Source organism: Triticum urartu, chromosome 5A, assembly GCF_056163025.1.
Source record: "Triticum urartu cultivar PI428250 chromosome 5A, HENAU_Tu73, whole genome shotgun sequence".
NCBI lineage: Eukaryota > Viridiplantae > Streptophyta > Magnoliopsida > Poales > Poaceae > Triticum > Triticum urartu.
Window position 1 is genome coordinate 663176729 of NC_141877.1, and position 21814 is coordinate 663198542.

The window sequence follows — 21814 nt, forward strand, 5'->3', positions numbered from 1 at the left end:
GCCGCTTCAAAGCAGACATCGGTCCCGTGTATCACTGCTCGCAGCGCCCCATTCTGCATCACCGCCATAGCCGATGCTGGCCGCCCCACAACACCTCTCACAGCAACAAAACAAGGTGTTTGCAGCGCCGCCTCACCCGATTCAGAACAGTTGTTGCCGGCTCGGCTGTGCCGCTCGCCTCCCTCACAGAACGGCATCACTCCGCTCCAGCAGCAAACCATCAGGGTGCATCGATATCACATCTTTATCACCACAATAAGACATGAATCACGCAAATCATTACCTACAGGTCCTATGCCCAAATAAGGGTCATTCCAGCTCCATGAAAAAAATGAAAAATATGGGTAGCCGTTCGAGATTGTAAGTCTAATAGTAGGTCTTAGATGACAAATGACAAAATCTAGGGGTGTGTTTGGTTGAGGAACGAAGTTGAATGGAATGGAATGGTTCCATTCTATTGGAATGGGTCGGTTCCGTTCTTGTGTTTAGTAGAGAAAGATAGGTGGAATGGAACGGTGACAATTCTGTGTTTGGTTGGCGAGATGGAACGAAGTGGTGACATTATAGTTTTATATTTGCAATAACAAATTATATGGCATTTCAATTGTATTTGTAGAACAAATAATTTATACATTCACTCACAAACATAATAGAGTAGCCCATATCTCAAAAGTTCATTGCAATCCAAATTTTCTTGAGCATTTACAGTGATTTGTAGATGAAACATACACTGCTTAGTCTGGTAAATATACAATTATCTCTTTTGCATCTGAACATACCTACGGTCAAAAGAATAACTAGCTGACTCTAATCACTAAATTCAGAATTTTAGAAGAAGACCGCATCAGATTAGAGGAAGAATTGGGAGTGGCTCCTGCCAATTCCAACAGGGAGACCACATCGTCGCTGCACTTGCCCGTGGCAACCCTCCAGCAAGGAAGGACGTGCCTGCTGTAGGAAACGGCGACGAGGCATGTAGAGATGAATATGGCGCCAATCCTCTGTTTGCCCGCTGCTCCGACGCGACCGTCGCTTCGATGCACCAACCCTCGGCCAGATCTGTGGTGTGGCGCCGCCACCGCCAGTAGGGACGAGGGGGTTGACGGCCCAAAGTCGCCGGCGTGAGGGAGAGACGAGAGAGGAGAGCTGCCGGCCTAAGGGAAAGACGAGAGACAGCCGTGAGGGAGAAGGTTTGTCGGGCGAGAGTGAGACAAGGGGGAGACTGTTCCGCGTGGTCCGCTCGATTTCAAGGTCTCACCTCGTTCTGCATCTGGACCAAATATTCGGTCCGCGGGAACGAGTTGGTCACCGTTCCGTGTATGTACCAAACACGAGAACCAGGCCCAGGAACGGGTCCGACCTATGACATTCTAGTGCATTACTAAAACCAAACACACCCTAGTGACCAGGATGGGCATCCCATCGTGTCTCTAATTTGGGGCTCTACTTCGCCTTTATTTGGTATGACTTAGGTGGTCCACTCAAATTTTCTTTGGTATGCATTGCTCGTCTTTCCACGGCTCATAGCAACTGTACACAAAATAGCTCATCCTGAACCGCCAAAAGTATCAACTGCCATCAGCGATGCATGTGAAATCGCATCCCAAGTCCTAAAAGTATATGGCTACTGAATATCAGGAAACAAGAAAGCAGCAAGGAAATGAAAAATGGATTGAGATTCCATGGCAGCATGATCTCTTTGCCCTCCTATCCCTGTGTATCTTAATTATTGGCAGGGAGTAACTTCTGAGTTTCCTTCTTTGGTTCCTGGGTATAGACCCCTGCAGTACACAACTTTCTGTAGCAAAACGTAAAATGTTAAGACTGTTCTAAATGGATTTGCTAATAAAACTCAACATGCAAGTAGGTCTGAGTGTGCAAGCCACGCATAACCATTCTTTCAACCGATCAAACTTGTTTTAAAGCAAAAGAAAATAAGAAATGAAAGAACACATCAACGCAGAACCATGGCAGGTTGTCTCTGCATAATAATACTGACGAACTTTGCAAACGCGTACAAAAAAATACAGTCATGAACCATGGCGCATATATATGAATATGTCTGAATTAAGATGATGGGCATTACGATAGGGGAGGCAATTGACCTTAAATCACTTACATATGAATATGTCTTCTCTAAATGTAGGCCCTGGCTGAGAAGCAAGCCGGATCTGGACATTCAGTAACTAAAGCCACAAACTTATCCACCTCTTCATCTTTGAACAACGTATTTCTATAAGATAGTAGAATGTCTGTATATCCAGTGAATAAGGCCTGTATGTTGTAGCGGAAAAACACTCATGAGTGTAATCAACTGACCTAAAAATTTGCTAATATGTCAGGCAGGACACACCTCTCCTCCTCGTTCCTCCTCACCACAATTGCATTCCACGGTATGGTTATACATAGCCTCGAGCATGTAGGAACTAATATTTTCTTTCTCACGTGCATGAAGAAATACTTACATTTACATGCTAGATAATTGATTGGATGAAAAGTACATATGTCGCTCTTTGTTTTCCTTGTATAAAAACAGTACGAGCAAAGACATAAACTTACTAATCCTTGTTGTCTCTCTTTATTTAAAGAGCATTTAACCCCTGCCTCATTGGTCAAAGTATTCAAAAAACAGATCTCCGCAAACTACAGTGAGTAAAGCATATAATCACTCAAAGTAATCAAGGACAGAGGTAAGCAGAAACTATACATACTGTGTGCTCTCGCTTCTTTCTGTACAAAAAATCCGCACCATTTTATACAAAAAGAACTGTGCATGGTCGAGATTAAACTAACAGCGAACTCATAATCTGAACTTCAAAGCACCAAATTCTTAATCTAGGACAAGAGTATAAATAATGATATGAAAATGAATAATCATAATTTAAACCAAGTCCTCAGATGATGGGCAGGCGTTACATTTCAAAAACAGTTTGTAACACGTGGCAATACAATGTGATAATCAGGCTTCAGTCGTAATGGGTGAAGAATGATTACCAGTATATCTATATCTCAGGCCTAATAAGAAACAGGGAAATGCAGTCAAGATGGTGAACAATCTAACCTTCTTTTCCCATTGAATCTTTGATATAACCACAGTAGTGCGAACCAATGACTTTGAGCTTGTCAAAAGAACGCTTCTCCCTTAGTTCTTTATGCCCCTTCAATACTTGAACTGTTCCCTTCGCTGCCTGCACATAGGAGCAGTTTAGAATTTAGATACCAAGACAACACAAGAAATATATATCCATTCCAAAGCTTTCGACTTTAGTGGTGATACAATATAGCTGCTATGGTTACTCTAGTGGACATGTAAACAGGATAAATGACAAACCCCAAACATCAAATAAAGACTTTGTGGGAGGTAACATCCTTCTCAATATGACTTCGTGGAAAGTCCCACACAGCGTATATATGTCTCAGCATGCGGCATGTACCTTTTGTCAATGTCAACATACTCAAATAGGACTTCTAACAGGCTGTCAAGAAAAAAGATGCGATACCAAAGGTGAGAATGGCGGTCTCTTGGCCAATATATTCTAATAATTAGTCTAAAGAGAAAAAACGCATAATGGGTGATAAATTAGTACAAAGATAAATAAAATTGTAGAGATGTGGAACAAACCTTGACCTTAGGAATTGCAGCAACCATAATCATTTTACCAGTTTCATAGCTTCCAATAAATGCAACCTGAGAGTTTATCCATCCCTTCACCTGATGACCTCTTGGACTTAAGTAGAGATGATTTCTGGAAAAAAAAATGTGAGATGTTTAATCTGGGCCTCACCCAAACGCGGTTCTGTACTTTCTCTTGCAAAATACATATATTTAAATAGCTTGCATAGAAAATGGTGTCAAGAAAGAGCCAACTTAATCAAATGGTCTTGCTGCATATAACTGATAACCTTCAAGGTATTTGGAAGTACATATTTCTTTTTATGAAAAAACATAATAAAGTTCTTTATTTGCATCTCTAGTTATAACCCAACTGAAATTTAATAAAATCTATGAGGTGAAAAACATGTATAAAATAATGGACAAAAAAAGGCAGGATTGAGCACATCCCATGTGTTGTGTAAAGGGAACTCCCTCTGTAAACTAATATAAGACCGTTTAGCTAACTACTTGAGTTATCTAAGCGCTCTTATATTAGTTTATGGAAGGAGTAATTGTCAAGATTTTAAGGTCAACCCATCATGAACCAACACCTGCACAATGGTCTAGTTCAGTAAAGAAAAATCAAAGTTCAGAGGCATGCTAACTAACATCTCGGGAAGCAGAGGAAATATCATGAGAGCTTGATTAACATTGTTCTCCACAAGTCAACTATTTTACCTTTTTTCAACTTTCATGTTGACGGCCCTCCTATATGAAATATCTTATAAAGCATTGCAAGCTAGAAAATATGAAATACACACTGGAAGAATAGAAAGAATTACTACTACTCAAGCTGACCAACCAAACAGTAACAGGAATAGGAGATTTCAGAATCCACTCCCTTCATTAATAATGGAAAAGCAAAACATGGACTATATACAACAATGGTTGCTTGTTTGAGTAGTACAGAGATATCCTAATTCCACTTAGTCAGCTGCTATCAACTTATATAAATGCATGTAGATCCTAGGTTGTAATCACCATGAGTTGAAGAAATATAAACAAGATGCATGTTACATGCCAGTGGCTATCCAATCAGCTTTCATGTGTGCTCTTGTGTTGCTAGTCGATCAATCAATCCACCTATTTGATACATCTCAAGGCAAGCCAGGTTTGCGACATCCGACATGCCCATTTTTGGGGCCAACCTAAGGCACCGGCCAGGTAAAATATTGGTTTAAGGAGTTTATATCTGCTAGTGGTTTATACATCTTGATCAATGATCATCTAAGTATCTACCTGGACACTATTCGTGAGAGGAATAAATGATCCACCTATTTCTTCATACATGTACGGATATCTTCATAACTTGGTAGAAATCTCAGGTAACATGAACATGTTTCAGCACATTCAGTCCCGGAACTTCAAATAAAAAGGGGAGTAGTAGTTTTAATCAATAAAACTTTATTTGGCAGGGTTTTGTCCTTGTCTTAGATTCAATAAAACGATGTTTCATTGATTAATTTTAATCACCATAGGAGAAAAATGATGGAACTGCCAAGTGATCCATTTTCCATTTTGCTATTACAATTGAGCTTAATGGCAAAATGTGGGATGGGAAAAAGGAAGCTTACAGCCTGAGCTGAGAATATCCGACTCCTTCATGTTGGCACCCACCTGCTCCAGACCAGATATCCTGCTCCGACAAGTCCTCCAAATCACCTAGAGGCACACAAATGGCTAAACGTGTGCATAACTCTACAAGTCAGTCACATGTAGTATATGGGTGGGATTATAGCATATATGATGCCAATGAAACCTATACATCCCACCGAAATCAGCAGGGACAAACATCTGCTTCCGAAATCCCTAGGACCTGAAGAATTCATTGAAATCAAACCAGAGGACCTCTTATAATAAGGAAAGCAATAATGTTGAGAGAAAGGGGAAACGGAAGGCAAGAGGAGGAGAACTGCACCTTGGAAATCGGGAAGCGAGAGGAACCACGGCGCCGAGGCGGAGCCGCCGGCTGCGGGGACCAAGACCGGTCGAGGCCGGATGGGGCTGGCGGCTTGGCGTACTCACGGCGTAGGAAATCTCGATGGCCTGGAGCTCCGGTTCGGCCGCGACGTTCCATTATAAGTCACCATCGTCTCCGTCGCCGGTGGATGGCGCGACCACCGGAGCTAGGGCTGGGCGGCGGAGGAGGTGCAGCGGTGATGGGCGTGGCGGCCACAAGGGCTGGTGGCGGAGGGAGGTGCGACGGCTGCGGGCTGCTCAGCGACCGGACCTAGGGTTGGACGGTGGAGGGAGGTGCGACGGTGGTGCTTGGCTGAGGGCGATCGTGGCGACGCCGTGCGCGTGAATTTTTTAAACTAGATTGATTTATTTTTGTAGAAAAATAACTTTGATGATACGGGGTCATCAAGCAGCTATCTTACACCCTTGGTTATTGCAACAAAGATAATGTTGCGGAAACCTTTGGAATGTAGGTTTTGTTGCAGCAGTCTTCGCAATGAAGGTTATGTTGCCGATTTTTTTTTTGCAACGAAGACCATGTTGCAGAAACGTTTCAAGATTTTTTTTTTCAACAGATGTTATGTTACTGTTATTTTTTTGCAACAGAGATTATATTGCGGAAATGTCTAATTTTTTTACAACAAAGGGCATGTTGCAGAAATGTCTTCAGATTTTTTTGCAACAGAGGTTATGTTACTATTCTTTTTTGCAATAGAGATCATGTTGCAGAAATGTCTATATTTTTTTACAACAAAGGGCATGTTGCAGAAACTTTTTGTCACACAAAATACATTGCTGGATATGCCCTTGCGTCTCAACTCGAGAAGGCGGCAGCCATGGACGCCGATGCTCCTCCCGAATGGTCGCGGCGTGGAACGACGAGCGACAGCAGGCTTCAACGGCGATGTGCCTAGCAGACGCGGGCGGTGCAGCCCGGCGGCCGTCCGCGGCTGGCACAAAGCACCCGAGTGGCTGGCTTCCACCATCTACAAAATCAGCCGCTAGTGCATACTCGCAGGCCGCTGTACTGGCCACCGGCCATGGGGTGCTACTCGTCATGGACGAGGTCAACGCTTGGATTGAGAGGTGTATCTGAGCATGCAAGCTAGATGTAGATGAATGAGGATAAGAAGGGGATGAGCGGTGATGGCTTCGCCTCACACGGGATGCGTGGTGCGTGTCTAAGGCGGCGGACGTTGCGATTGTAATCAGTCGATTGATGGAAATCTTTTCCCAAATAATAATATGTGCAAACACTTTTCCGCTCACATATGTAAAAATGTTTATGTGTTGATGCCAAAAAATGTCTATGTGTACCTGAATATTTCAAAAAATATTTATGGTGTTACAAATATATTTAAATAAACCACGCAAAAAAATATGTGTTTTACTAAAATTCATACACTATTAAATTTATGTTCGCACACTTATAAAACTGAGTTAGCTTATTTTCACTAAAATATATGAAAAGAAAGCAGGAAGTAAAGAAAAATTGAAAGAAAATAGGAAAAACCAAAGAAGAGCTAGTGAGCTACTAAAAACATCAAAAAGGGACAAAAAATAAAACCATAAAAATACAAGCCGAGAAAACAAAACCCAATGAAAATTAGACCGGAGTCGGCACATAAGCACACTTGGGCACACACATTAAATAAAAATCTCACCCACGGCGTAATATGTATTGGGTATGCATCGCATACCCTTCCCGCGCGTGTCTTTGGTAATGGACCGGTTCGCTTTTGAAACTTCCATGAATGCATATGAATGGCCCGTATGAATGTCCTTCACACCGAAATCACTAATTAAGGTTTTTTTTGTAAAGATCATCTCATCTTCTTTAGTGGTGACAAATGTTACATCGCATGCGCATCACTTGTCTCGACAAAGAGAGCTTGATGGGTTTTTCTTACCCCACGTATATTGGTTTGACAATATATAGATGGAAAGTTGACTGTATGGAGAGAGACTAGTATAGAATCTTGGTCTATGGTGAAAGAATAAAAAAAATGAACCTAAGCCATTGGATGAAAGATGACTGGTACAGATTTAGGTCGAGGGTTCTCAGTGTATATTTCATGATAACCCCCTAGTACTAGTTACATATAGAACATACCTTTTACAGTAACCACCTCAAATCTCTCATATATCAATCAAGTTGTCCTTCAATTTTTCAAACCTGTACGAGTGCCCATCTCCTCTGAGCTTTACACAAAACTGCACATACATATGTACTCACTAGTAGAAAAATGGCCATTGGTCCCGGTTCGTAAGGCCCATCTGTCCCGGTTGGCGAACCAGGACTAAAGGGTCGTTACTAATGCCCTAGGCCTTTAGTCCCGGTTCTTACACGAACCGGGAAAGATGAGCCTCCATGTGGCCGGTGCAGCGAGCCCAGGCAGGATGGCCTTTGGTCCCGGTTGGTGGCACCAACCGGGACCAAAAGGCATCCACGTGTCAGCAGCTGGCAGGAGCTGAGGTTTTTGGTTTTTTTTTTGAAAGGGGGTGGTTTAGAGGTTTTGGGGGTTAATTTAGGTTGTTAGCTAGCTAACAGAGAGAATTGTTCTCTTTTATCTCCGTGCTTGGTTTACCAACGCTACTGCTATGCCTAAACATGGCTTAGATTGAAGTGAAGGCAATATGTGGTGCATGTCAAAAGTAATACTAATCCTAATTAACTTGATCAAGTTTGGATTGTACTACTTTCATGTTCATTTCACCCACTGATATATAATAACTCTTCATGCTCGCATCATGCATCGTCATAACAACAAGTCCTACTAATCATCATCATACAACTTCTACTCGTTATCAATAACAAGTCATACGATCATCATCCTCATAGTCATCGAACCAACCCTACTTAATTATTCTTAGCACATCATCATCAGTATTAGGTAGGATCTAAATACCCTCTTAAAGGTAAAATAGCATAAAACAATATAGACCCTAACTCTCCATTATGGACAATGGAGATCATCTTGTCTCCAATTATTGCGCTTCGCTTCCTTTTGCTTCCAAGAACCTCCTTACGACTGCCATACATTTTTTCCATTCTTTGATTAGCATGTCTCCACTTCTTTTAGAAATCCGGTATGGACAGTTTAGATTCGTAGGATGACCTGGATGTATGTTGAAAACATCAAGGCTACCATTCTGATACATCAAATGAGGCACACAATCCATCGGGATTCTCTATTGAAAAAATACTAATAACTTCATAGTTAGCAATGATGTACTAGTTTTAGAAGTATGCAAAAGATGCATGGATGTCGTAATAGTAAAAAATCTTACCAGGGTATCTCCATGGTAGTTACCATGGTTGAACACGTGCACTAGTGGCATGTATTGACCATAATGTTGAGGAGTTTGATTGTAGATATTGTAATTCTCAATATCAGTACAAAATGCGATCCGATGATTTTTCTCCTGATAAGTTAATTCGGAGCCATCGGTGTAGTGGGTTTTGTCTACCATCTTTCGCACATTCTTTGAACAATGAAAATAAGCTATCAGTGGAAATAAGTTGTCAACTATTTTGAAATAAACAATATAAATTAGTTAATAACTATGTTTGAGATACTCACATGGCGGTAGAATTGGAGGCGTATCAACAAGGATCCAAATGTCCATATTGCCTTGCTCGATTTTAGGATCACCAAGATCCATGGTGACAAGCATATCCTCATGAAAACCATACATCTTGCAAAGTGCTTTCAATTTTTTGCAACCAAAATGGGTTACGCTCTTAGAATTGTACAGTTTTACTGCGAAATCCATACCATGATGGGTCCTTAGGTGATTTTTCTTTGTTTCCATCCTTTCATGGTCTTCAAAACCCATCTTCTCCAAGACATAGCGTCTTGCATGGCATGGGATAAGCTAGTCGAATCGTAAAAGATGAAAATTACACATTGAAATAGTTGAAGTCGTGCTTAATTATGAAAAAAACACTTGTCGTCGTTGCGTACCGTTTCAACATCGAAGGTCTCCTCGAGCTTAATGCTGAAGCGCCGATCTTCGTCTAGGTGAGGCCTGTCGCACAGACCTCGGTTGTCGTGGCACCAGTCGCACTCCCTCGGGAGAGTTTCGTCGTCCGAGTATGACATTTCTTATGTTCATAATTCAAATATTAAACTTGTACAATTAAATATATAAACTAGGGTTTAAGCTTCTGTCACTCTAGCAACCCATCATCCACTTATTACTTCCCAATGCCTTCCTCTAGGCCCAAATAATGGTGAAGTGTTATGTAGTCGACGTTCACATAACACCACTAGAGGCTAGACAACATACATCTCATCAAAATATCGAACAAATACCAAATTTACATGACTACTAATAGCAAGACTTCTCCCTTGTCCTCAGGAACAAACGTAACTACTCACAAAGCATAAACATGTTCATAATCAGAGGGGTGTTAATATGCATAAAGGATCTGAACATATGATCTTCCATCAACTAAACCAACTAGCATCAACTACAAGGAGTAATTAACACTACTAGCAACCTACGAGCACCAATCCCGGACTTGAAGACAAGAATCGGATACAAGAGATGAACTAGGGTTTTGAGATGAGATGGTGCTGATGAAGATGTTGATGGAGATTGCCCTCTCCCGATGAGAGGAGCGTTGGTGATGACGATGGCGATGATTCCCCCCTCCGGGAGGGAAGTTTCCCCGGCAGAACAGCTCTGCCGGAGCTCTAGATTGGATCCGCCAAGGTTCCGCCTCGTGGCGGCGGAGTTTCGTCCCGAAAGGTTGCTTCTTTTTTTCTCAACGAAAGACTTCATATAGGAGAAGATGGTCATCGAAGAGCCACCAGGGGGCCCACGAGGCAGGGGGCGCGCCCTAGGGGGGGCGCCCCCCACCCTCGTGAGAAGGGTGTGGGCCCCCTGGTCTTCATCTTTTGCAAGGATTTTTCATTATTTATTATAAGGTGTTCCGTGGAGTTTTAGGACTTTTGGAGTTGTGCAGAATAGGTCTTTAATATTTGCTCCTTTTCCAGCCCAGAATTCCAGCTGCTGGTATTCTCCCTCCTTATGTAAACCTTGTAAAATAAGAGAGAATAGCCATAAGTATTGTGACATAATGTGAAATAACAGCCCATAATGCAATAAATATCGATATAAAAGCATGATGCAAAATGGACGTATCAACTCCCCCAAGCTTAGACCTCACTTGTCCTCAAGCAAAAAGCCGAAATCGAAAAATATGTCCACATGTTTAGAGATGAAGGTGTCGATAAAAATAAAATACGAACATGAGGGCATCATGATCATTCTTATAACAACAACTTATATAATTTTTGTCATATGATCTCTAATGCTAGAGTAATGATTCAATCACAATATCAGGTATGAATCGTAAACTTCATTGAAAACTAACAAACTACAATCTCGGTCATTGAAGCAACTGCAATTTATCATAACATAGGAAAGAGTCAATATATAAGAGCTTTTCAGCAAGTGCACATACTCATCTATCATATAATCTTTCACAATTGCTGACACTCGCGCAATACGTATGGGTATGGAGTTTTAATCAAACACAGAGAAAGATAGGGGCTTATAGTCTTGCCTCCCAACGTTTTACCTCAAGGGTAATGTCAACATTAATAGTTCATGAAAACTCACATCCAATTAGCCATATATACCAGGATCTTTCCAACATACTATGCTTGCCAAAGGATAAAGTGTAAAAAGGAAGGGTGAAAATCACCATGACTCTTGCATAAGGTAGAAGATAATGATAAAAGATAGGCCCTTCGCAGAGGGAAGCAGAGGTTGCCATGCGCTTTTATGGTTGGATGCACAAAATCTTAATGCGAAAGAACGTCACTTTATATTGCCCCTTGTGATATGAACCTTTATTATGCAGTCCGTCGCTTTTATTACTTCCACATCACAAGATCGTATAAAGCTTATTTCTCCCACACCAATCAATCATACATATTTAGAGAGCAATTTTTATTGCTTTGCACTGATGACAACTTACTTGAAGGATCTTATTCAATCCATAGGTAGATATGGTGGACTCTCATGGCAACACTTCTTTAAGGGTATTTGGAAGCACAAGTAGTATCTCTACTTGGTGCAATGAATTTGTCTAGCATGAGGGGGAAAGGCAAGCTCAACATGTTGGAAGATCCAAGACAATATAATTTATCTCAGATGTAAGAAAACATCACCCATTACGTTGTCTTCCTTGTCCAATGTCAACTCTTTAGCATGTCATATTTTAATGAGTGCTCACAATCATAAAAGATGTCCAAGATAGTATATCTATATGTGAAGACCTCTCTTTCTTTATTACTTCCTATTAATTGCAACGATGACCAAAACTATGCTTGTCAACTCTCAACAACTTTTATTCATCATACTTTTTTCTACGTGAGCTCATTACTCTCCATGGGATCCATATGATCTCTTTGTTTCTTTTTATTTCTTTCTCTTTTCTTTTATTCACTTAGGATCATGGCAAAACAATCAAGCCCTTGACTCAACACTAATCTTTATTATATAGCTCACGGACTCGATTACATAGAAGGATAATAAGGCAAAACTCACAACTAGATCATGCCACAAACTTTATTCTAGTAGATCAAAATACTACTAATAAGATCGAACTAAGGAAAACGGTAAAGATAGGAGTTGTGATACGATACCAGGGCACCTCCCCCAAGCTTGGCGGTTGCCAAGGGGAGTGCCCATACCCATGTGATTATGTCTCTCTTTTCGGGGATGGTGATGTGATGTTTTTGGCGATGATGCCCTTCAAAATACAATTCTCCTCCTCAAGCTTGTTGACTTGCTGCTTGAGATCCATTATTTCCTTTCGGAGTTTTCCTGTAACAGCCAAAGCTCCCTGCACCCAAGGGTGCTGCATAGCTGCGGGAGAACCAGTGAAACTCTTTTTCATATTCTCATAAGAAAGAAATCTAACATTGGAAGGGATAACCGAGTTTGGAATAGCTGAGCTCTGCAGTTCTCCCATTGCGAATCCACCTTGGAAGCGAGAGGTGTCTTCTTGATCCTCCATGGCATCTATCCTCATTATGTCAGCCTCCATCTCTTCCTCCGTTGCTGGCCCAAAGTGGTCAGGGTCACTGTTTGCCCTTGGTTTCGGTGTCGGATTAGATACTCGGCTCTCCCCGACTGACTCTTGAGAAGACATCTTGCTCTAATCTGCAGCAGCAACAGCTCAAAACAAAAACAGAGGATTTTTGCATGATACGGGAGTCAAAACCCCCGGAAGATTATATAATGAATTTTTACCGACCAAAATACGTATCATGTAAGAAAACAGAGTCCGGAAGGCACACGAGGATCTCACGAGGTAGGGGGCGCGCCCTAGGAGGGGGGGCTACACCCTCGTGAGGCCCTCGTGTCCTTCCCGGACTGCTACTTAATTTTCTATTTTTCTAAATATTCCAGAACGGAGAAATATTGCCTTAAAATTGTTTTGGAGTCGATTTACTTACCATACCACATACCTATTCCTTTTTGGAGTCTAAAACGTTTTGGAAAGTGTCCCTTATGTATTCCTCCAGGGTTACGGTTTCAATAATATTGGTTTCAACATTTATGGGATTACCTGAGATATAATGTTTGATTCTTTGGCCGTTTACCACCTTCGGATTTGTGCCTTCGAAGTTGTTGATTTTTATGGCACTGGAACGATAGACCTCCTCGATAACACAGGGGCCCCATTTAGAGAGAAGTTTCCCTGCAAAAAATCTTAAACGAGAGTTGTATAGCAATACATAATCACCTACATTAAACTCACACTTTTGTATCCTTTTGTCATGCCATCTTTTAACCTTTTCTTTAAACAACTTGGCATTTTCATAAGCTTGGGTTCTCCATTCATCAAGTGAGCTAATATCAAATAACCTCTTTTCACCGGCAAGTTTGAAATCATAGTTGAGCTCTTTAATAGCCCAATATGCCTTATTTCTCTATTGCTAAGTTCAACTTGACCACTAGAATGAGGATGATAAGGTGATGCAATTCTATGGTTAACATCATACTTAGCAAGCATCTTACGGAAAGCACCATGAATAAAATGTGAACCACCATCAGTCATTAAATATCTAGGGACTCCAAACCTCAGAAAAATAACTTCTTTAAGAATTTTAATAGAAGTGTTATGATCAGCACTACTAGTTGAAATAGCTTCTACCCACTTAGTAACGTAATCAACAGCAACTAAAATATGTGTATATCCATTAGAGGCAGGAAAAGGTCCCATATAATCAAAGCCCCAAACATCAAACGGTTAATAACTAGTGAATAATTCATAGGAATTTCTTGACGTCTACTAATATTACCAATTCTTTGACATTCATTACAAGATAGGACAAACTTACGGGCATCCTTGAAGAGAGTAGGCCAATAAAAACTGGTTTGCAATACATTATGTGCAGTTCTATCTCCCGCGTGGTGTCCTCCATAAGTTTCGGAGTGGCACTTGCGTAGGATCTGTTCCTGTTCATGCTCAGGTACACAACGTCTAATAACACCATCTACTCCTTCTTTATAAAGATGTGGGTCATCCCAAAAGTAATGTCTCAAATCATAGAAGAACTTTTTCTTTTGTTGGTATGTGAAGCTAGGTGGTATAAATTTAGCAACTATGTAATTAGCATAATCAGCATACCAAGGGGTACTACGAGAAGTACTTATGACATTTAATTGTTCATCAGGAAAACTATCATCAATAGTTAGTGGGTCATCAAGAACATTCTCTAACCTAGATAAGTTGTCTGCAACGGGGTTTTCAACTCCTTTTCTATCAACAATATGCAAATCAAATTCTTGTAGCAAGAGAACCCATCTAATAAGTCTAGGTTTAGCATCTTTCTTTTCCATAAGATATTTAATAGAAGCATGATCAATGTGGATAGTTACTTTAGAATCAACAATATAAGGTCTAAACTTATCACAAGCAAATACAACTGCTAAAAGTTCTTTTTCAGTAGTAGCATAATTTCTTTGAGAATTGTCTAGAGTCTTACTAGCATAATACATAACATTTAGTTTCTTATCAACTCTTTGCCCTAGGACAGCACCTACAGTGTAACATCCCAAATTTTCAATTTGGAATGTTACACACTAGATCATCTTTGCATATAATATTTTATTGCATTTTGGTTGATCATAGAAATTTCACGCAACTCAAGGACCCTCGGAGAGAGTTGGGGATTTCGTTATTTTCATATTTGAGTTTTCTCAAATTTTGAAAATAGGATCATTTGATTTTATTTATTTTTTCTTCAATTATTTATATTATCAAAATATGAGATAGGGAATAAAATGACTTTCCCAAAATAAGGAAAAATTGAGGATTTAATAATAAAATCAAATAAGATTTTATTTTGGTTTTATTTGCTATTTTATTTGAATTTAGGAAAAATGCGTGTTTTTCAAAATTGCTTTTAGGTCCCAAATAAATGTTCATCATGTGCGGCTTGATTTTAGAAGCCGGGGAAAATTGCTTTTAGGCCCCAAAATTGCTTCTAGGCCCCAAATACATGTTCATCCTGTGCGGCTTGCTTTTAGGCCCCAAATAAATGTTCATCAGGTAAACGAAGCTTGATTCTTTTGCCATTTGTCTGTCGTTGCTTCGTTCGATTTGATTCTTTTTGCCAACAAGAGTTCTTTAGTTGAACTTTCTGGTTAGATCTCTTATTTGAGTTTTACTTGTGCATTAGTTGAGTACTTATTGTATCCTTGTTTGTTTGTGATAGAGTATTCGGAGTGCGCCGCTTGCTACTTCGAATCTCTAGGTTTTGCGGATCATCAGCAAGGCAAGTAACACTTCTTTGATCATACTTCCTACTACCCAGTTTTTATTGCATTAGATCAATCCTCTAACCTTGCATGATTAGGATCTAATTAAATTGTGGGTTTTGGGAAGTAGATGAGGTAGTACCTATTACCTGTTATTATCAAACCTTTGGGAGTTACTTCTACATTTGCTTATTAGGCCATGCTATGCTAGTAGACGTGGATTGGGTGAGTGTATCCATGACAGATGTGAGATTGATAATTAATGGTTTATTTAAGGTGGCAACTTTAATAAACATCTGGGTGGATTGAGGCACCTGGGTATTCCAGCGATTGCCTGTTTTTCTTTTGGACCGCCACCCAGGATCAAAGGGATTGATAATTAATTGTTTATTTAAGGTGGCAACTTTAATAAACATCTGGGTGGATTGAGGCACCTGGGTATTCCAGCGATTGCCTGTTTTTCTTTTGGACCGCCACCCAGGATCAAAGGGATCATGAGATTATTCATACTAGAAACTTCCGTGTGCAGCCACAAGCTACTATGGGCTCTAGCATAGTTGACTAAGTTGTGCGAACTCTTACAGTGGTATACTAGCAGATGTAGGGGAAAGTAGGTGTAACGGTCTACCCGTTCGTAAGGTGTGAGCACTTCTGGAAGACTATGTCTCGGTCATCCGTTTCTCAAACACCATGTAGTGCGAGTATCCCAACGGAGGAGATCGAGTCTTGTGGGGAAAAGTGCGCAAACCTTTGCAGAGTGTATAAAGTAATCATGGTTAGCTGTGTCCCCGGTTATGGACATCTTGAGTATCTAGTACATGGATTATCATGTGAATCTCATCATGTTACTCTAATTAATTTTGTTGGGTTTTAATGATGATGCTTAATTGGGATTGAGAGGGTGTCTACACTCTCAATGTTTAACAACCACCATGATAGTTAAATAAAATGTATTCCTTTACAGTAGGGAAAATTTGGCTTTACGCAAAACTGTAACCATAGAGCTTTCCACCAGCCAAATATGCATGTAGTATAGCCTTATTCTTTCTTTGCTCTCTATGTGTTGCATTGCCAGCATATTCCATGTGCTGACCCATTTCGGGCTGCAACGTTCATGTTGCAGAATTTTCAGACGACGAGTAAGGTGCCTTTAGGTCGTGGTTCTATACTCAGTGATGCTGTTGGAGTTGATGGACTCACTTATCTTCCAAGCCTTCCGCTGTTATCGTTATTAGATGGCCCTAAGCCATATTTATTGTAATAAGTTCTCTTTTGAGACACTCGATGTAATAAGTGTGTGATTGCTACTCTGTTATAAATCCTTCAAGTATTGTGTGGTGTCAGTATTACTGATCCAGGGATGACACCGGAGCACAGAGATTGGACCGTTTTAGGTCTGGTCGCTACAAGATGGTATCAGAGCACAGGCTGACTGTAGGACACGACCACTAATCTAAAGCCCTAGATCACTACTCACTCTTCTCATTCTGACTCCTCATCTCTTGTACTCTTTTAGGATGGCGGATGCAAGGAACAAGTTCACACAACCGGATGAAGATACACCCTTTGGACGTCACTTGAAGGAAGTCACTAGATATCTGAACATAGGAGTACCAAGCTTCACCGGAACCTACAACGCCACTTGACCTAAAGAAGAGCGCTGGATGATTTAAGTTCAAGTTCCAGGAAGGACGTTCATGCCAGTCACTGAGCCCATAGAGTTTTCCTTTGATGCACCAACCCGGAGTCTAGGAAAGAGCATGGCAGTTCACATCGCCATGGGACGCATTAGAGAAGTTTACCGCAATGATCTCAAGGATACTATCTACCAGATTTGTGGGCGCCGAGAAGAGCACTGGGAGATGATCAGCACCAGGAAGGACAGATCAATTGCTGCTTTTATCCAGGAGTTAAACCAGCACATTCGACGTCAGGAGAACCAGATGTGCGCATACATGATAGATCTGAAGAAGGCGAGGACAAGAATCACGGAGCTGGAGGAAGAACTCAAGGCTACACGTGAAGATTATGAAGAGGAAATCGAAGTATTAGTGGAGAAGAATGGCGGTCTGATCAAGAAGATCAGAATATTCATGGGAGGCCCTACACCAGTAGAAGAAGACGAAGAACCCAAGGAGATTCACCCGGAAGACTACATCATCATCGACGACACTGACTCGGATCCAGATGATAGCGATGATGACTATGTTGATGAAGCTGGAGCAGATATCATGGAGTCTGCAACCGAAGAATATTTCTAGTAGACCGCCCCAATAGTAGTAGTAGTCCACCATGTAAATATAGTAGTCCGAGCACTTTTGCGATAGTTAGATCGATTGTATGCCCTTGTTTGATTGAATGAAGTGAATTGTTTGCTTTTGCCTCAAGTGCATATGGGCAGTGTTTTCTCTCTAGATCCCTCCCTATTCTTAAATCTCATCTTTTCTAAAACCCTCAGATTCCTCCGAGACGTGACCCCGGATTTACCTTCCCACCGGAGCTCACTCAGTTGATCCAGCAGTGGAACACGTTGATGCAGTTGCTAGTCCAGAATCAGAATCAGGGGAACAACAACCCACCACCACCACCACATGTTGATCACTTAGCCCGTTTTCTTAGGCTGAATCTGCCGGTGTTTTCCAGTAGCACCGAGCCGATAGTAGCTGATGATTGGATCTGTAAGACAGCAAGGGAGTTGACCACGACAGGATGCACAGATGCGGAAAAGGTGAAGTTTGCCGCACATCAGCTTGACGGACCCGCAACATCATGGTGGGAGAATGTCACAGCCACTTTCCCTATCGACACTATCACATGGGACCAGTTTCAGCAGGCCTTCCGTACTGCCCATGTTTCAGCAGGAGTTATGGCCATGAAGAAGCGTGAGTTTCGCAACTTGCGCCAAGGAGGACGGACAGTTGGCCAGTATGTGGAGGACTATAGTAAGCTAGCACGTTATACCCCAGATGACGTTGCTACTGATGCAGCTAAGCGGGAGAAGTTCCTGGGAGGACTGAATGATGAGTTGAGCATGAAGTTGATGGTAGCAACCTTCAACAACTATTAGGAGTTGGTAGATCGTGCTCTCATGATTGAAGGGAAGCAGCAGCAGATTGAGAATCGCAAGAGGAAGTATGGACAAGGGAAGTACAATTCAGGAGCTCAGCAGAAGCCACGTTTTACCCCTAGACTGGGAGGACATTTTCAGCATGCCCATGGAGGAGGTAGCTCGCACAATCATAATGGCACCAAGAATGGTAATGGCAATGGAGGAAGCAACGGCGAGAGTCATACCAACCCATCAACCCCAGCCAAGAGAGACCTGAGCCAAGTCACTTGTTTTAAGTGCCAGAAGACCGGACATTATGCCAATGAATGTCCTGAATCTCATAATGGAAATGGCAATGGAAGCTCTGGGAAGAAGCCGAACCCTTTCAATAAGGGACAGGTGAACCACGTTAACGTGGAGGAGGTTGAAGAGCAGCCGGATGCAGTAATCGGTAAGTTTTTGGTTAAGTCATTTACTGCAATCATTCTTTTGATACTGGTGCATCGCATTCATACATATCAAGGGGATTTGTGGATAAGTATAACCTGCCCACCAAAGTTCTTAGAACACCCATGTTAGTAAGATCACCAGGAGCGGAGTATATGGCTAGTAAGGGATGTTTTCAAGTGCCATTGAGTATAGGTAGGCATGTGTTTCCCTCGGATTTAATCATTTTGGAATCACAAGGTTTGGATGTAATTCTGGGTATGGATTGGCTGTCGATGTATGGAGGAAACATCGATTGCGCCAGTAAGTCAATTTTGCTTACCACCCAGAAGGGAGAAGGATCAAGTATGTATCCCGGCATGTGCCTAAAAGGACTCAAGTAAATTCGTTAATAGTATTTCCCTGATGTATTTCCAAAGGAGTTGCCAGGCATGCCACCAGATAGATATATTGAGTTTTTGATTGAGCTTTTGCCAAACACAGGGCCAATATCTAAGAGACCATATAGGATGTCCGCAAATGATTTGGAAGAGATTAAGAAGCAGATTAAGGAGTTACTGGATAAAGGATATATCCGCCCAAGTTCTTCGCCTTGGGGATCGCCAGTACTTCTAGTAGAGAAGAACACTTCTTTGATCATACTTCCTACTACCCAATTTTTATTGCATTAGATCAATCCTCAAACCTTGCATGATTAGGATCTAATTAAATTGTTGGTTTTGGGAAGTAGATGAGGTAGTACCTATTACCTGTTATTATCAAACCTTTGGGAATTACTTCTATGTTTGCTTATTAGGCCATGCTATGCTAGTAGACGTGGATTGGGTGCGTTTATCCATGACAGATCTGAGATTGATAATTAATGGTTTATTTAAGGTGGCAACTTTAATACACATCTGGGTGGATTGAGGCACCTGGGTATTCAAGCGATTTCTTGTTTTTCTTTTGGACCGCCACGCAGGATCAAAGGAATCATGAGATTATTCATACTAGAAACTTCCGTGTGCAGCCACAAGCTACTATGGGCTCTAGCATAGTTGATTAAGTTGTGTGAACTCTTATAGTGGTAGACTAGCAGATGTAGGAGAAAGTAGGTGTAACGGTCTACCCGTTCGTAAGGTGTGAGCGTTTCTGAAAGACTATGTCTCGGTCATCCGTTTCTCAAACACCATGTAGTGCGAGAATCTCAACGGAGGAGATCGAGTCTTGTGGGGAAAAGTGCGCAAACCTCTGCAGAGTGTAGAAACTAATCATGGTTAGCAGTGTCCCCGGACATCTTGAGTATCTAGTACTTGGATTATTATGTGAATCTCATCATGTTACTCTAATTAATTTTGTTGGGTTTTAATGATGATGCTTAATTGGGATTGAGAGGGTGTCTACACTCTCAATGTTTAACAACCACCATGATAGTTAAATAAAATGTATTCCTTTGCAGTAGGGAAAAATTGGCTTTACGCAAAACTGTAACCATAGAGCTTTCCACCAGCCAAATATGCATGTAGTATAGCCTTATTCTTTCTTTGCTCTCTATGTGTTACATTGCCAGCATATTCCATGTGTTGACCCGTTTCGGGCTGCAATGTTCATGTTGCAGATTTTTTCAGACGACGAGTAAGGTACCTTTAGGTCATGGTTCTATACTCAGTGATGCCGTTGGAGTTGATGGACTCACTTATCTTCCAAGCCTTCCACTGTTATCGTTATTAGATGGCCTTAAGCCATATTTATTGTAATAAGTTCTCTTTTGAGACACTCGATGTAATAAGTGTGTGATTGCTACTCTGATATAAATCCTTCAAGTACTGTGTGGTGTCAGCATTACTGATCCAGGGATGACACCGGAGCACAGAGATTGGACAGTTTGAGGTCTGGTCGCTACATACAGCATAATCACTTGCATCACACATAATTTCAAAGGTTTAAATTCCAATCAGGTGGCTGAACAATAGGTGCAGAGACTAATGCTTTCTTAAGTATTTCAAATGCTTCTACACAATCATCATCAAAGATAAATGGTATATCTTTTTGTAATAAATTAGTCAGAGGCCGAGAAATTTTTGAGAAGTCCTTGATGAACCTCCTATAAAATCCGCCGTGACCAAGGAAACTTCTTATACCTTTGATGTCCTTGGGACATGGCATCTTTTCAATAGTATCAACCTTGGCTTTATCAACTTCAATACCTCTTTCAAAAACTTTATGCCCCATGACAATACCTTCATTAACCATAAAGTGGCACTTTTCCCAATTCAAGACAAGATTAGTTTCTTCACATCTCTGCAAAACTCGATCAAGATTGCTCAAGCAATCATCAAAAGAAGATCCCTAGACGGAAAAGTCGTCCATGAAAACGTCACAAATCTTTCCACAGAAGTCAGAGAATATAGCCATCATGCATCTTTGAAAGGTAGCAGGTGCATTACATAAACCAAAAGGCATACGTCTATAAGCAAAAGTACCAAAAGGGCATGTAAAAGTAGTCGTTGATTGATCTTTAGCCGACACAGGTATTTGAGACAAAGCAGAATAACCATCTCGAAAGCAGTAATGTGTATGTTTGCATAATCTTTCTAGCATTTGATCGATAAAAGGTAAGGGGTAATGATCTTTCTTAGTAGCCTTATTTAATTTGCAGAAATCAATTACCATCCCATAATCGGTGATAATTCTTTGTGGAATCAATTCATCTTTATCATTAGGAACATTAGTAATACCTCCCTTCTTAGGGACACAATGAACAGGACTTACCCACTGACTATCAGCAACGGGATAAATTATACCTGCCCCCAGAAGCTTTAGTATTTCTTTTCTTACCACTTCTTTCAGTTTAGGATTCAGACGTCGTTGAGGATCACGAATTGGTTTGGCATCTGCTTCCAAATTTATTTTATGTTGACATAGAGTGGGAC

General features: G+C 41.1%; 1 long non-coding RNA gene across 1 annotated transcript; it reads right to left on the reverse strand.

Annotated features, from left to right (window-relative positions):
* Positions 1-1346: 1346 nt before the first annotated feature.
* LOC147973872 (uncharacterized) lies at positions 1347-5903 on the reverse strand. The gene is made up of 4 exons (XR_015603698.1): positions 5574-5903; positions 5230-5471; positions 2120-3746; positions 1347-1798 (listed from the first exon to the last, which is right to left on the reverse strand). It is a non-coding gene; the product is annotated as an uncharacterized LOC147973872 (long non-coding RNA).
* Between the last annotated feature and the right edge of the window lie 15911 nt (positions 5904-21814).